Source organism: Gorilla gorilla, chromosome 1, assembly GCF_029281585.2.
Source record: "Gorilla gorilla gorilla isolate KB3781 chromosome 1, NHGRI_mGorGor1-v2.1_pri, whole genome shotgun sequence".
Classification (NCBI taxonomy): Eukaryota; Metazoa; Chordata; class Mammalia; order Primates; family Hominidae; genus Gorilla; species Gorilla gorilla.
In genome coordinates, this window is record NC_073224.2 from 41,434,782 (window position 1) to 41,450,039 (window position 15,258).

Below are 15,258 nucleotides of genomic sequence, written 5' to 3' on the forward strand. Positions count from 1 at the left end.
TACCTGTTATATAGTGTATTAAAATTTTTATTTATTTAATTTTTCCAGTTTATGGAGAGAAGGTAAGTCCATTAGCTGTTACTCCAATATGGCCAGAAGTTAGCTTGATTCAATTTCAAGGTAGAATTATAGTAATAGTTTAGCAACTTAAACTGCTTATGTATGTTTGCAATTTTTCTAATATTCTTTGTAAGACTACTTTGTTTTGGCTTGAGATATTACCAACCCAGTGTTGTTAGAGGGACTGGCTTATTATTTGGTCCACAACAATGAATTAAAACTTTGAAAATGGATTAAGAAACTGTAGTTTCTCCCTCTAATATCAGGGAGTGTAGGATATTCCCCAAATTTTAAAAACAGGTGATTATTTTCTAAGAGATCTACATTATTATATCTAGATGCCTGGTATAAACCTATATGAGCTAATTTTTCATTTGATTGTATAAAAAGGAATCAGAATGCACTATATGAGAGCCCTCAAACCAGCCTATGTGGCTTTTTGAAATTCTGATTATTGTAACAACTTTTCATTGTGGTGAGACATAAATATATAGTTCTTTATTTGTATTTGACCTATGAAAGTCATTCCTATAGAATATTAACATAAAATAGTGGGTCAGATAAATTTATCTTTGGTTAATTTTGATTAACTACTCCCTTGTAATTAAAGCACTGAATAAAATACTAAAACTTTGTCTTAATTGTTGTTTTGGGTGAAAGTAATTCTTTAGCATGCATTTTTAATTAGATTTCCCAGAAAAGAGTTTGATTATAGAGTATGTTACTCTGTGTAAATAGGACATAGCATAAAGCTGGGAAGTAGGAACAGGAATGGGAAGATGGCAGAGAGGGAAAAACTTTCTTCTTTTTTAGGTTTCAATATTATGTTCAAGTTTTATTTTAAGTAATGTCAATTGCAACATTTGAAGGGGAGGATTTAATTCCACAAAAAATGGAAGACTTTAAAATATACCCATTAAACTACTAAAAAATAAATGGAGTGGTGACAATACAACAGAAGTTCAATTTAGATTCTGAGTATTGTTACCATGTGATTAAAATCACACAGACTCTTCCAAGCTTATAGCTGGAACTCCTGGAAGCTATTTCATATTCTGGTGCAAGGGCAAAAAACCACAACACGAGAAGGAATTAAGTCCTGAATTATTGGCTTCATCACATTCATCCTCTCTACCCCTAAATGGCCAAAATAAACAGTTACCACATCCTGCAGACCTTTTGGTGTAAAAGAGGTGATGATGAACTGAGATGGGGAAAGGGTCATGAATATCTGTCTAAAAAAGTCACTTTCAGGTGAGTTCGTACACACCATCAACCAATGAGCCTCTCATCTATTAGGGTTAAGAAACCAAGGTTTGCTTCTTAGGAAACCATAATTTTATTCATTTACTCACTGTGAATTTACAAAGTGCATCTATATTGTCAGCTTCCATTTGCAAACATTTCTATATAAAAAATAAATCTGGCATTTCTAGAAAAGCCAAGTTCCCTCCAATTCTGCAGCCGAAAAGACCTTCTTTTGGAATTGAGTTTCTTCTGTACCTTTGAAAGGGTAATACCTTAAAGCTGAATCATTTTTAATCCAGAGGCCTAAGATGATATTTAGCAATACCTGCATCCCAGAAATGTGACATTAAAAGATACATTAAATTATGAAGATACTTATGCTGCAAAACAATTTTAAATTAGACAACTATACAGCATTCACTTACACTTGAAATTCCAGTCTTAGATCAAGCTTGTGAGCCTGAACGTTCTTACCGTACAGGAAAGCTGACAGTGTCAGTCTGATACCTGGCTTTAGGGTCTGAATATATCCTAAACCTAACAGGCTGAAGTTGTTCAGTTTATCCAAAAAGCAAGCATCAGGGTTGATCTGATACTTGGCGCTATTTCAAAGCAAGTTTTACATTTTTCGCTGTCCAGCCAAGATTCACAGTGCTCTCAACTTCCTTTTCATTTTCTGGTAAATGGAGACACCAAACACTATCCCGTCATTCACATTAGTGTGAAGCTGGAATTCATCAGTCTTCTAGCTAACCACAAAGTTGCTCTGGGTCCCTTGGGACTTTGCAGTCTCAAAATTCATCTGGTAGCCAGCCAGCCAACCCTTGTACACAGCACCAGAGAGCCTCTGATTGAAAGCTCAGCAATTTCAAAATGCATGTCACAGCTCAGGTTGATGTGCTACCACAAATATCCTGTCTTGATTTTAGAATTTTTGTCTCCAGGTTAGGAAGAATCAAAGGTCAGCTTTACTTTTTCTTCCCCAGTGAGAAGGATGAATGAAAGGTCAGCTTCAGTCCATGTGCGTTATTCTTCATGGTAATTTCAGTGCCTAGTCTGTTGTCAGTGTTCCATTTCTCTGTAAACATCAGGCCATGGTCTGTCTGTCTGTACTTGGTTTCCAGACTGCCCTTCACTTTGGTGGTCTCGGTGTTGACTGAAGCTGAGCTTGTAAATTCCAATCCATTCTCAGAATTTTCTTTCAAATCAAGCTTTATTAGGCCAAATCCATAGCCCCTGGTGAAAACATCCCTGGCAGGTTTGTCAAGATCAGCACATGTGGGCAACACAGCCATCTTCTGCTCAGAGGTGATAGCCACGTGAGCTCAGAGGAAGCTACCACATGAATTGTGGTGCAGAGGTAGTAGTGGAGCCAGCAGTGGGGCCAAGGGTGGAATGGCACTGAGAAGGAAAGACTTTGAAAAAGCCGAAGAAAAGTTGAGTGAAGATACTGAAGTTTGACTAGTGTTGTGGGTTGAATTGTGCCCCACTCCTAAAAAATATGTTGAAGGCTGCTATGGTTTTAATGTGTCCCCAAAAAGTTTATGTGTTGGAAACTTAATCCCCATTGAAATAGTATTGAGACATGGAGCATAACAAGAGGTCATTTGGTCATGAGGATGAAGCCCTCAAGAATGGATAAATGTCATTATCATGGGAGTGGATTAGTTATCATGAGAGTGAGTTGTTATAAAGTGAGTCTGGCCCTTGGTGTCTCTCTCTGTCTTGCACCCTCACTCACCAATGATGCCTTCCGCCATGGCATGACCCTTTCCAGGTGCTGGCACCATGCTCCTGGACTTCCCTCTCCCATTCTGTGAAAAAAAATTTCTTTTTAAATAAATTTCTCAGTTTTTGATACTCCATTACAGCAGCAGAAAATGGACTAAGACAGATAATTCGTACTGGGAGGAGAGATATTGCTATAATAATAACTGATCATGTGGAAGTGGCTTTGGAAGTGTGTAATGAGCAGAGGTTGGAAGAATTTGAAAGAGCAGATTAGAAGAATCCTAGATTGCCATTAATGGAGCATTAGGGGTAATTCTTGTGAGGACTCTGAAGAAGACAAGAAGTGCCAGGAAAGTCTAGAATTCCTTAGAGATCACTCAAGTGGTCATGATTAGAATGTTGATAGAAAATATGGTTAGTAAAGGACATTCTGATGAAGTCTCAGACAGAAATAAGGAATACCTTATCGGAAACTGGAGTAAAGGCCATCCTTACTATAAAGTAGCAAAGAACTTGGCTGAACTGTGTTCATGCCTGGAGGCTTAATGAAAGGTGGAATTTAAGAATAATGAGCTAGCATATCTAGCAAAAGAAATATCTAAGCAATAAAGGATTCAGTCTGTGTCTACTTTTCATCACTTATAGTAAGATGTAAGAGGAAAGAAATGACTTATAGATGGAATTTATAATCTAAAAGAAAATACAGGAGAAAATTTGGAAAACTCAAGTCTGTGTTAGAGAATGAAAGAATTTTCAGGAGAGAAAACCAAAGTCATGGCCCAACAATCATTTGCTAAGGAGATTAGTACTAATACAGGGATTATCAAGATAATGGTAAAAAGACACTGCAGGCATTTCAGATACCTTCAAAGTTTTCCCTTCTATCACAGGCCCAGGCTCTAGAGGGGCAGAACTGTTTAGGGGACTTGCTTCCCAGAGCCACTTCAGGTCTCTGCTCCCTGCATTCTGGCACAGCACTCTTCACCTGCCCCAGCCATGGATTAAGTGGCCCCATGTGCAGCTCAACCTGCCACTTCAGAACATACAAGCCAGAAACCTTGACACAGCATCCATGTGGTGCTAATTCTGCATATGCATAGAATGCAAGAGCTGTAGAGACATGGGTTCCTCCATGTAGATTTCAAAGGATGTCACAGAGAGCCTAAGGGCCCAGCTAGAAAACTGTTTCAGGAGCAGAGCTGCTGCAGAGGCTCCCTACGAGGACAAGTCGTAGTGAGACCATGGAAGTGGGGCCACTCCGAAGACCAAAGAACTGTAGGGGTCTCAGCATGCAACTCTAGCCTGGGAAAGCTGCAGCTGTGAGACTCCAATGCAAGAGCACTAAAGCATGGAATGAGACCAGCACAGCCATAGTGTAGGGCTGTCTGAAGCTTTAGGGGCTCAACTCCCTCCTCAACCCAGGGTGTCCAGCAAGATGAATGTAGAGTCAAGGAAGATTATTCTGGAACCTTCAGATTTAGTGTTGTTTGACCTGTTGTGTTTTAGACTTACTTGGGATCAGTTACCCCTCTTTTCTAACCTATTTCTCCCTTATGGAATGGGAATGTCTACACTATGCCTGTCCCATCATTGTATTTTAGAATCAAGTACACTGTTTTGATTTTACAGGCTCAAAGCTGGAGGAATTTGCATCAGGATGAATTGCACTTAGAGTCTCAGCCATGTCTGATTTAAAATGAGTCTCTGGACTTTAGAATTTTGAGTTAATGCTGAAATGAGTTAAGCCTTTTGAGACCATAGGGATGGATTGATTGTATTTTGCACTGTGAGAAGGACATGAAGTTTGAAGCCAGAGTGGAATGCTGTGGTTTAAATATGTTCCCCCAAAAGCTTATGCATTGGAAACTTAATCTCTTAGGAAGTAGTATTGGGAGGTGGAACCTAATAATAGTGATTAGGTCATGAGGAAAAAGCCCTAAAGAATGAATTAATGTCATTAAAGTGGGAACAGGTTAGTTATCATGAGAGTGTGTTGTTACATGGATTAAGTAACAGGATAAGTAATAGGATAATAAGTAATTAAGTAATAGGATGGGAGTATTCTCTTTTCTCATATACATGTGATGCTTTCTGCATGGGATGACTCTCACATTGTGCTGGTGTCATCATGCTCCTGGACTTTCTAGCTTCTCAAAACAGAAATAAATTTCTTTTCCTTACAAATTGCCCAGTCTATGGTATTCTGTTATAGCAGCAGAAAATGAACTAAGACAAAGTTCTAACCCCTGGTAATTAACTGAATGTAACCTTATTTGGAAATACGATCTTTGTGGGCCTTTAATCCAACCAGACTAATGTCCTGGTATGAAGAAAGGAGTGGACAAAGCAGACGCACAAGGAAGATGTCATGTAACAATGGAGGTAGAGATGAAAGTAATGCATCTACAAGCCAAGGAACACCAAGTACCAACACCATCACTAGAAACTAGGAACATGCAAGGAAGGTCTTCTGCCACAGCCTTCAGAGAGAACGTGTCTCTGCCGACACCTTGACTTTGAACTTCTTTTAGCCTGCAGAACAGTGAGATAATAAATCTCTGTTGTTTAAGCCACCTGGTTTGTGGTGCATTGTTATGTAAACCCTAGAGAAAAGGATAATTATAGTACCAACATTATAGGTCCAAGTATAAGAATTTAAAAGTATTTATATATGTGTGTGTATATGTGTGTGTGTATATATATATACACACATACTATATAGAGATATACTATAGAGAGTACTATATAGAGATATACTGTAGAGAGTACTATATAGAGAGTACTATAGACAGTACTATATAGAGAGTACTATAGACAGTACTATATAGAGAGTACTATAGACAGTACTATATAGAGAGTACTATATAGACAGTACTATATAGAGAGTACTATAGAGAGTACTATATAGAGAGTACTATAGAGAGTACTATATAGAGAGTACTATAGAGAGTACTATATAGAGAGTACTATAGAGAGTACTATATAGAGAGTACTATAGAGAGTACTATATAGAGAGTACTATAGAGAGTACTATATAGAGAGTACTATAGAGAGTACTATATAGAGAGTACTATAGAGAGTACTATATAGAGAGTACTATAGAGTACTATATAGAGAGTACTATATAGACAGTACTATATAGAGAGTACTATAGAGAGTACTATAGAGAGTACTATAGAGAGTACTATATAGAGAGTACTATATAGAGAGTACTATATAGAGAGTACTATATAGAGAGTACTATAGAGAGTACTATATAGAGATATACATACACGTGTGTGTGTATATATACACACATATGTATGTGTGTGTATATATATATGGCACGTAGCATTGTGCCTGGCAAATAGTAAGCATTTATTAAATGCTAGCAAATATTAGCTTGAAGGGAGAAAACAATCAATGGTAAATCTGACTTTAACATATGCCAAATACAGGCCCTGATAATTATAATACTGAAGGCATAGCATTAGGGTAATATGTAATAAGTTATTAGTAAGTTCCCTCTTAACAAGTCTTTTTGTGGACAGTCAGTTCAGATATATATATATATATATATATATATATATATATATATATATGTATATATATATATATGTATATATATATATATAAACAATGAACCTATCTAGCTATCCATCCTTTCATATAATGATTTGGAAAACCAATTTCAATGGTTTGTGAAATGCAAACTAAGTGTAACCATTTAGCACTTATTTTTTGCCTGTTCCAAAAATTTTTTATGTTAATCTTTTATGAATCTGAAGTTACTTTTTTATCTTTTTTCAAAAATGTTCTACAAGTCCTTTAAAAATGGCATAAAATGCCCTGTTCTTCATGCCTTACAATAGAGCAAGTTTGGCAATATCAAAAATAACTGGACCACATGTTTCTCTGGAAGCCCAGGTATACTTTATTTAAAAAGAAGTCAGAGAGAGAGAAAATTACAATGCTTTTTTTCTTTTCAGGCCTGACTTCCAGAATAAGAAGACTTTTTCATCCAGAATTGTATTCTGGCATAATAGTAGCTGACAGGTGAAAGCAAAAGATATGAGAGAAGTAGTGCTATAGTGGAGTACTATATTGAGATAATAGAGAAGAAATGGAGTGGTATATAGAGACACCAGAGAAGAAGTGCTATAGTGGAGTACTATATAGAGATACCACAGAAAAAGTACTATAGCGAAGTACTATATACTCAAGAAGTGCTATAGTGGAGTACTACATAGAGATACTAGAGAAGAAGTGCTATAGTGGAGTACTATATCGAGATACTAGAGAAGAGGTACTATAGTGGAGTACTATATTGAGATACTAGACAAGAAGTGCTATAGTGGAGTATTATGTAGAGATACTAGAGAAGAAGTGCTATAGTGGAGTATTATGTAGAGATAGTAGAGAAGAAGTGCTATACTATATAGAGGTACTAGAGAGGAAGTGCTATAGTGGAGTACTATATAGAGGTACTAGAGAAGAAGTGCTACAGTGGAGTACTGTAAGAGTGGTGAACAAGATTCACAATCTCCCGGTTTTAAGGAGCTAGTGGGATAAACTGGATATGTAAATAAACTATTACAATAGAATGTGATAAGTGCACATGTGATAAACTATTACAATAGAATGTGATAAGAAAGTATAATAAATGCACTTGTGAGGAACTCTGAAGCTTACAGGAGCGGCATAAAAGCCAGACTTGAGAGAATCAGTAAAGATTTTCTATAAACATGTTATTAGACTGATATCTTAAAGAATGTAATTAAGTTAATACCTGAAAGAAATACGGAGTCAGACAAGAGGGAGAGTTTTCCTGGCAGAGAAAATAACGTGTATGAGGACTTGGAGATGAGAGAGAGATTGGTGGATCTGAGAAAAAATGGGTTAATATTGGCTGCAATGTAGATTATAAGGCATAGTGACTTGAATGATCATGTAAAGATGATAGGTAGTCAAATATTATGAAGAATCTTAAGCACTATATTAAGGAGTTGGAATTTTATCCCAAGGGTGAGAAGGAGCCATTTTATGATTTTAGGCAGGTAAGTGATATGATTAGTTCTGAATTTTAGAAAATGTGCTTTTGCTGCTATGGGGAAAATAAACTGAAGGGGGCCAAGATGACAATGAAATATGAGAAACAGACATGAGTCTGATGGAGCAGTAGAGGAGAGTCATGGTAATGACTTTAATTAGGGTAGAGTTCATCATTAAAGAGTCAATGAATGGATTTGAGAAACACTTAAGATGTAGAATTAACTGAATTTGTATGTAGGCAGTGAGGCATAAAATTCAGAGATGGGGAAAATTAACTTTAGATAGGAAGACAAGCAATTCTAATGTAAAACACAGAATGGGTATGGATTGAACTAACTTTGAAAGTAATTGGCCTAATATCCAGAATTTACAAGGAACTTACACGTGTTTACAAGAAAAAAACAACCCCATCAAAAAGTGGTCAAAGGATATGAACAGACACTTCTCAAAAGAAGACATTTACGCAGCCAACGCACATGAAAAAAAGCTCAACATCATTGAACATCAGAGAAATGCAAGTCAAAACCACAATGAGATACCATCTCACACCAGTCAGAATGGCGATTATTAAAAAGTCAGGAAACAATAGATGCTGGTGAGGCTGTGGAGAGATAGGAACACTTTTACACTGTTGGTGGGAATGTAAATTAGTTCAACCATTGTAGAAGACAGTGTGGCGATTCCTCAAGGATCTAGAACCAGAAATAGCATTTGACCCAGCAATCCCATTACTGGGCATATACCCAGATGAATATAAATCATTCTAATATAAAGACACATGCACACATTTGTTTACTGCAGCATTATTTACAATAGCAAAGATATGGAACCAACCCAAATGCCCATCAGTGTTAGGCTGGATAAAGAAAATGTGGTATATATACACCATGGAATACTATGCAGCCATAAAAAGGAATGGGATCATGTTCTTTGCAGGGACATGGATGAAGCTGGAAGCCATCATCCTCAGCAAACTAATGCAGGAACAGAAAACCAAACAATGCATGTTCTCACTCATAAGTGGGAGTTGAACATTGAGAACACGTGGACATAGAGAGGGGAACAGCACACACCAGGGCCTGTTGGGGTGTGAGCAGGGAGGGAAGGGAACTTAGAGGATGGGTCAATAGGTGCAGCAAACCACCATGGCACACGTATACCTATGTAACAAACCTGCATGTTCTGCACATGTATCCTGTTTTTTTTTCTTTTTTTTTAAGAAAAAATAAAGTAATTGGAAGCTGGGTATGTTCCCATCTATAGACTTCTGTTTTCTCTGGAAAGTAGGAGACAAAGGTATTGGCTGAGAGTGAGGGAAAAATGGTCAGATCTAGGGCTTGAGATAGAGAAAAATTGAAAATAGTGAAGAATGAAAATATTGAAAGCTGAAAAGTTAAACATAAAAAATTCAAGGAATACTTGAATGTCCAGTTTAGACTGTATATCATTAACTTGTGATAGCACCTGTGTGTGTGTGCGCTTGGGTGTGTAGTAGTAGTAATGGTGGTAGTAGTAGTCATTGTATTTAACTACATAGGTTTGGAAAAGGCAGATACTTTGATTTACTTACAGTTTGCTCTACAGAAGAACAGCTGATCAAGAGATTTGAATATTAATAAGAGATTCGTATAATGATGAACTAACTAGTACAAACTAATCCAGACAGAAAATGAAGACAAGAAGAGAAAGACGGGTCTAATGACTGCAGATACCTGTGCAAAACCTAAAGTATGTAAGTGAAATGAAAGAAGCACAGAAATGTAATAAAAAATGAAGAAGACTGTAGAACTGGAAAGCTCTAGTTAATGAATAAGTCCAGGGCATAGCCCATAAATTTCTCTGGATGTCTAATGAAGAGGTAAAGGTCCCTGGAAATATAAAAGTGAATAAACTTGGAGGCCAGAGTACTGGATGGATCAAGAGGGAGTTTAAAATCACTGGAATTGTGGTAAGACTTGGGGATGGAGAAGAAAATCTTGAGTCAAATAGTAAAGCCTTTATACAGAAAAAGGAGCTGACAGATGAAACAAAAATGAGACACTGAGGATTATATACAGAAGTAATATAAACTTTAAGGTTTAAGAAAACCTTTGGATGGGAAAAATAATGTTCTGAAAAGGGGCAATAGAGAATAAGAAGAACATGAGTATAGGATGAAAGAGTTTCCTAAAAGTTCTAGATAACAAACTTATTGCATTGACAATGCACAAAAAACTGTTGCACTAATATTGTGTTTTCCAGTTTATCACTATATACCTTTATGTATGTTGAATTATACATAGATCTATGTGTTTTTGTTGAGGGTTTTATAAATTGTATACTTTTCTGAGTGGAGTGCCATATATCAGTAATAGGATGCCAAAAATTCACGTTTTCTCATAACTCTTGAAGTTTAAATAATGTTTCATTTCCTAGCTACCCTGTTGGCCATTGCAATTTCCTCTGGTCGCAAATCAGACTGCACTGTCACTATGGTTCTGGGAAGAAGACTAAACCCAACAGTTTTGAAAAGTTGTTTTGAATAAGATAGGCTTCAAAAAGATGATCTTGCAGTATTTATTATTTCAAATCATTTGAAGAGTTTTTGTTGTCCTGTTTATTATGCTAAGTTAATTGTTTCTATGATAAAGAGATCTCCCAAAGGAAATATTTTCTTGTCTAAAAAAAACTAATGAAGCTCAAACTGTACATTTTGGCCTCACTTCACAGGTTTTGGAGAACCTCAAATCTCAAAGCAAATTTTTATTCTAAAATAAGTGAGAGAAAGTCACAGATGACAGATCAGTTCCATTACCTGTAGAGTCTACCAATTAAACAGATGTTCCTTGGCAATATTTTCACCTGCTATTATTCATTCTGGTTCAATTTGAATTCATCTAATTGGATGCTCTCATTTCCTGAGATAAAATTATAGTGAAAAGGAAAATAATCCCTCTATTTTCCATACTTTTAGGCCCCCATCTCTGTCACTTCTTTGTGGTTACTTGCCAAAATGGGCTCCATTCAACCAAGTTATACTGTCTTAAACATGCTGCTCTTCTCCTTCAGTCTTCTCCACAAATTCTTTCTATTTTCTTCTTCAAAAGCCTCACTTCATTTGGTGTCACCCCTATGGGAAGTCCTGAATAGATTAACTTCACCAAACTGTATGCATGCTTCTGCTTTCTAATGCTTTAGTAATATTTGTAATTCCTGTCTTAGTAGAAAGGATATATGTATTTCATCTCCGTATCCCCAACTCCCAGCACAGTACCTGACACATAGTGGACAGGTATATCAAAATTGCTCCTTTACACCATTTGTCTTTGGGTCATATTTTTTGTCCATCTCTGGATTCACTCTGGCAAGCTGCATAAGTTACTATAGTTTAAATAGGACCAGATATAGCAGCATAGGATCCCTTTGGCAAACTATGGATATCCACTTCTACAGCTGTCCAAAATTATTCTAACACTCTTAGATTCAGGTATTACATGCCTAAGTGTCTAGGAGTCTCTCTAAACAGAAAGATAAATTCTGACTTGGGTTTTCTCACAGAATGAAATTAGAATTCTGAAAGTTAGGCTTAAATGTCAATAAATAAGCCAAAAGTAGACCAGTTTCTTTCAAAGTCTAAGTTCCTTAAAGGTCTGTGTCAAGTCTATAAAACTGACACTGCCTAGTACTTTGGAAATACATATAGAAAGAGACATTAAATATGTTTTAATAATAATTTGTATATAACTACATAAAGATTAAAATATTAAAGGCAGCTATAATAATCAAAAGAATGGCGAAGCTCCAAAGTAGAGGCAATGTGTGTAGTGAAAACAACACTGCATTAAGCATGACGGGACTCAGATTCTAATCTATCACAGTTGGGTGGCCCTGAGCGATTTGCTTAATTTTTTTGAGCCAGACTTCTCTTATTTGTCAGATGAGATGGTTTGAGATGTTGAAGGATAGTCTTTAAGATTCTTACAGCTTTTTTAAGCTGTGATATTTTACAGCATTTTAGAAAAGTATAGAGAGTAGTATGATATAATTATGGTTATTAGAATACAATGAATATATCAGAGCTGCTTCCCTACAGAGAAGAATATACATTATTAATTTCACGAAGGCTATTGAAAAGGTGTTCCAAAGTGCCTAGGAAACTGAACATACAGTAAATATCTGTATAGTTTATAAAGGTTGGAAAGTATGTCAGAGTTATCTTTTAAACATTTAGTTTTGCAGTTGAGGAGCGTGAGGTTAGAGAAGTTAATTTACTTGCTTAATTTCACACTCAGCAAGCAAATTGTGAAAATTACACCAGGATTCAAGTAGGTGGTTAACAACAAGGTAAGTAGTTACTCTATTTTGCCAGTCATTTGCATCAAAGAGAAAAAGTGAGGTTTGGGCAACATCACCAACAGCTAATATTCAGTGTGATAAAAAGAAAACTACTTGCAACAAATATTGTTAATATCTTCAATACATAGAGTTCTTACAAATCAATAAAAACTTAACCAGGCCAGGTGTGGTGGCTCAAGCCTGTGATCCCAGCGCTATGGGAGGCCAAGGTTGTGAGGATCATTTTTGCCCAGGAGTTTGAGACCAACCTGAGCAACATAGGGTGACCCTGTCTCTAGAAAAAAATGCAAAAATTAGCTGGGTGTTGTGCATGCCTGTAGTCCCAGCTACTCGGGAGCCTGTTGCAGGAGGATTGATTGAACCTAGAGGTATAAGCTGCAGTGAACTGGAGTGGCACCCCTGCAGTCCATCCTGGGTGACACAGAGATACCCTGTCTCAAAAAAAAAAGATAATAAAATAATTTTTACAATGTAAAAGTAATGCTCATACAAGTGATGGAAATGATTAGAAATTCTGATTAATTTGAAAATTTATTTGCTGATTTTTAAAGAACTGCAAATGAAATCAAACCAAATGAATTCCTTGGTCAGAATCAATGCTGTATGGAAAACCATGATGTCATGTAAGTTAGATATTTTGTAAGCCTACAAATGAGGTTTGGGAATAAGTAGTATGGACAGGGAAGACAAATACATATCAGAAGTGTTGACTCCAATTAGTAGCATTTTTTGCCCTTTTATAAGGGGAATGTTCTAATTTAATCAACCTGTCGCATGGTTGCTGGATGACACCTCTCCTGCCCATCCCCCACTCCCCTGAAAAATCAAGGGGCTTTGTTGTTAAAAGTTCAAATATATTGCAATGTCTATAGCAGATTAATCATGAATCCATTAAGCTAAAAAGGAGAAGGCTGGGAAATCAACCATGTGACAGGTTGATTAAATTAGAACACTCCTACCCTGGAAGGCCAATTTCTTCTAACTGGAATCAACACTTTGGATATGTATTTGTTTTCTCTGTCTGTACTATTTATGCCAAAACCTCATTTGCAGACTTACAAAATATCTATTTAGAGTCTTCAGCTCCCATTGTGAGTGACATAAAAGACAGGTGATTTCTGCATTTCCAACTGAGGTACCAGTTTCATCTCATTGGGACTGGTGGATGCAGGCCATGGAGTGTGAGCTGAAGCAGGGCGGGGCATCACTTCATCTGGGAGGTGCAAGGGGTTGGGGAATTCCCTTTCCAAGCCAAGGGAAGCCATGACAGACAGTACCTGGAAAATCAGGACACTCCCGCCCTAATACTGCACTTTTCCAACCGTCGTAGCAAATGGCACACCAGGAGATTATATCCCACACTTGGCTCGGAGGGTCCCACGCCCAGAGAACCTTGCTCACTGCTAGCACAGAAGTCCGAGATCGAACTGCCAGGTGACAGTGAGGCTGGGGGAGGGGCGTGCACCATTGCTGAGGCTTGCCTAGGTAAACAAAGCCACTAGGAAGCTCAAACTGGGTGGAGCCCACCGCAGCTCAAGGAGGCCTGCCTGCCTCTGTAGACTCCACCTCTCGGGCAGGGCATAGCTGAACAAAAGGCAGCAGAAACTTCTGCAGACTTAAACGTTCCTGTCTGACAGCTTTGAAGAGAGCAGTGGTTCTCCCAGCACAGAGTTTGAGATCTGAGAACAGACAGACTGCCTCCTCAAGTGGCTCCCTGACCCCTGAGTAGCCTAACTGGAAGACACTCCCAGTAGGGGCTGACTGACACCTCACACAGCTGGGTGCCCCTCTGAGACGAAGCTTCCAGAGGAAGGATCAGGCAGTAACATTTGCTGTTCTGCAATATTTGCTGTTCTGCAGCCTTGGCTGGTGATACCCAGGCAAACAGGGTCTGGAATGGACCTCCAGCAAACTCCAACAGACCTGCAGCTGAGATTCCTGACTGTCGGAAGGAAAACAAACAGAAAGGAATAACATCAACAAAAAGGACATTCACACCAAAACCCCATATGTAGGTCACCATCATCAAAGACCAAAAGTAGATAAGACCACAAAGATGGGAAGAAACCAAAGCAGAAAAGCTGAAAATTCTAAAAATCAGAGTGCCTCTTCTCCTCCAAAGGATCGCAGCTCCTCTTCAGCAATGGAACATAGCTGGACGGAGAATGACTTTGACAAGTTGACAGAAGTAGGCTTCAGAAGATCTGTAATAAAAAACTTATCCGAGCTAAAGAAGGATGTTAGAGCCCATCACAAGGAAGCTAAAGACCTTGAAAAAAGATTAGATGAATGGCTAACTAGAATAAACAGTGTAGAGAAGTACTTAAATGAGCTGATGGAGCTGAAAACCATGGCACGAGAATTACGTGACACATGCACAAGCTTCAGTAGCAGATTCGATCAAGTGGAGGAAAAGGTATCAGTGATTGAAGATCAAATGAATGAAATGAAGTGAGAAGAGAAGTTGAGAGAAAAAAGAGTAAAAAGAAATGAACAAAACTTCCAAGAAATATGGGACTATGTGAAAAGACCAAATCTACGTTTGATTGGTGTACCTGAAAGTGACAGGGAGAATGGAACCAAGTTGGAAAACACTCTTCAGGGTATTATCCAGGAGAACTTCCCCAACCTAGCAAGACAGGCCAACATTCAAATTCAGAAAATAAAGAGAATACCACAAAGGTACTCCTCGAGGAGAGCAACCCCAAGACACATAATTGTCAGGTTCACCAAGGTTGAAATGAAGGAAAAAATGTTAAGGGCAGCCAGAAACAAAGGTCAGGTTACCCACAAACAGAAGCCCATCAGACTAACAGTGGATCTCTTGGCAGAAACTCTACAAGCCAGAAGAGA

At 37.7% G+C, this 15,258-nt stretch overlaps 1 long non-coding RNA gene and 1 pseudogene across 1 annotated transcript in view; one reads left to right on the top strand and one right to left on the bottom strand.

The window, feature by feature from the left end:
* Window positions 1-15,258, top strand: part of LOC134758929 (uncharacterized) — a 173,331-nt gene that overhangs the window by 15,262 nt on the left and 142,811 nt on the right. The gene's annotated exons all lie outside the window — the stretch shown is intronic.
* LOC101150283 (voltage-dependent anion-selective channel protein 1-like) lies at window positions 1,730-2,603 on the bottom strand (annotated as a pseudogene).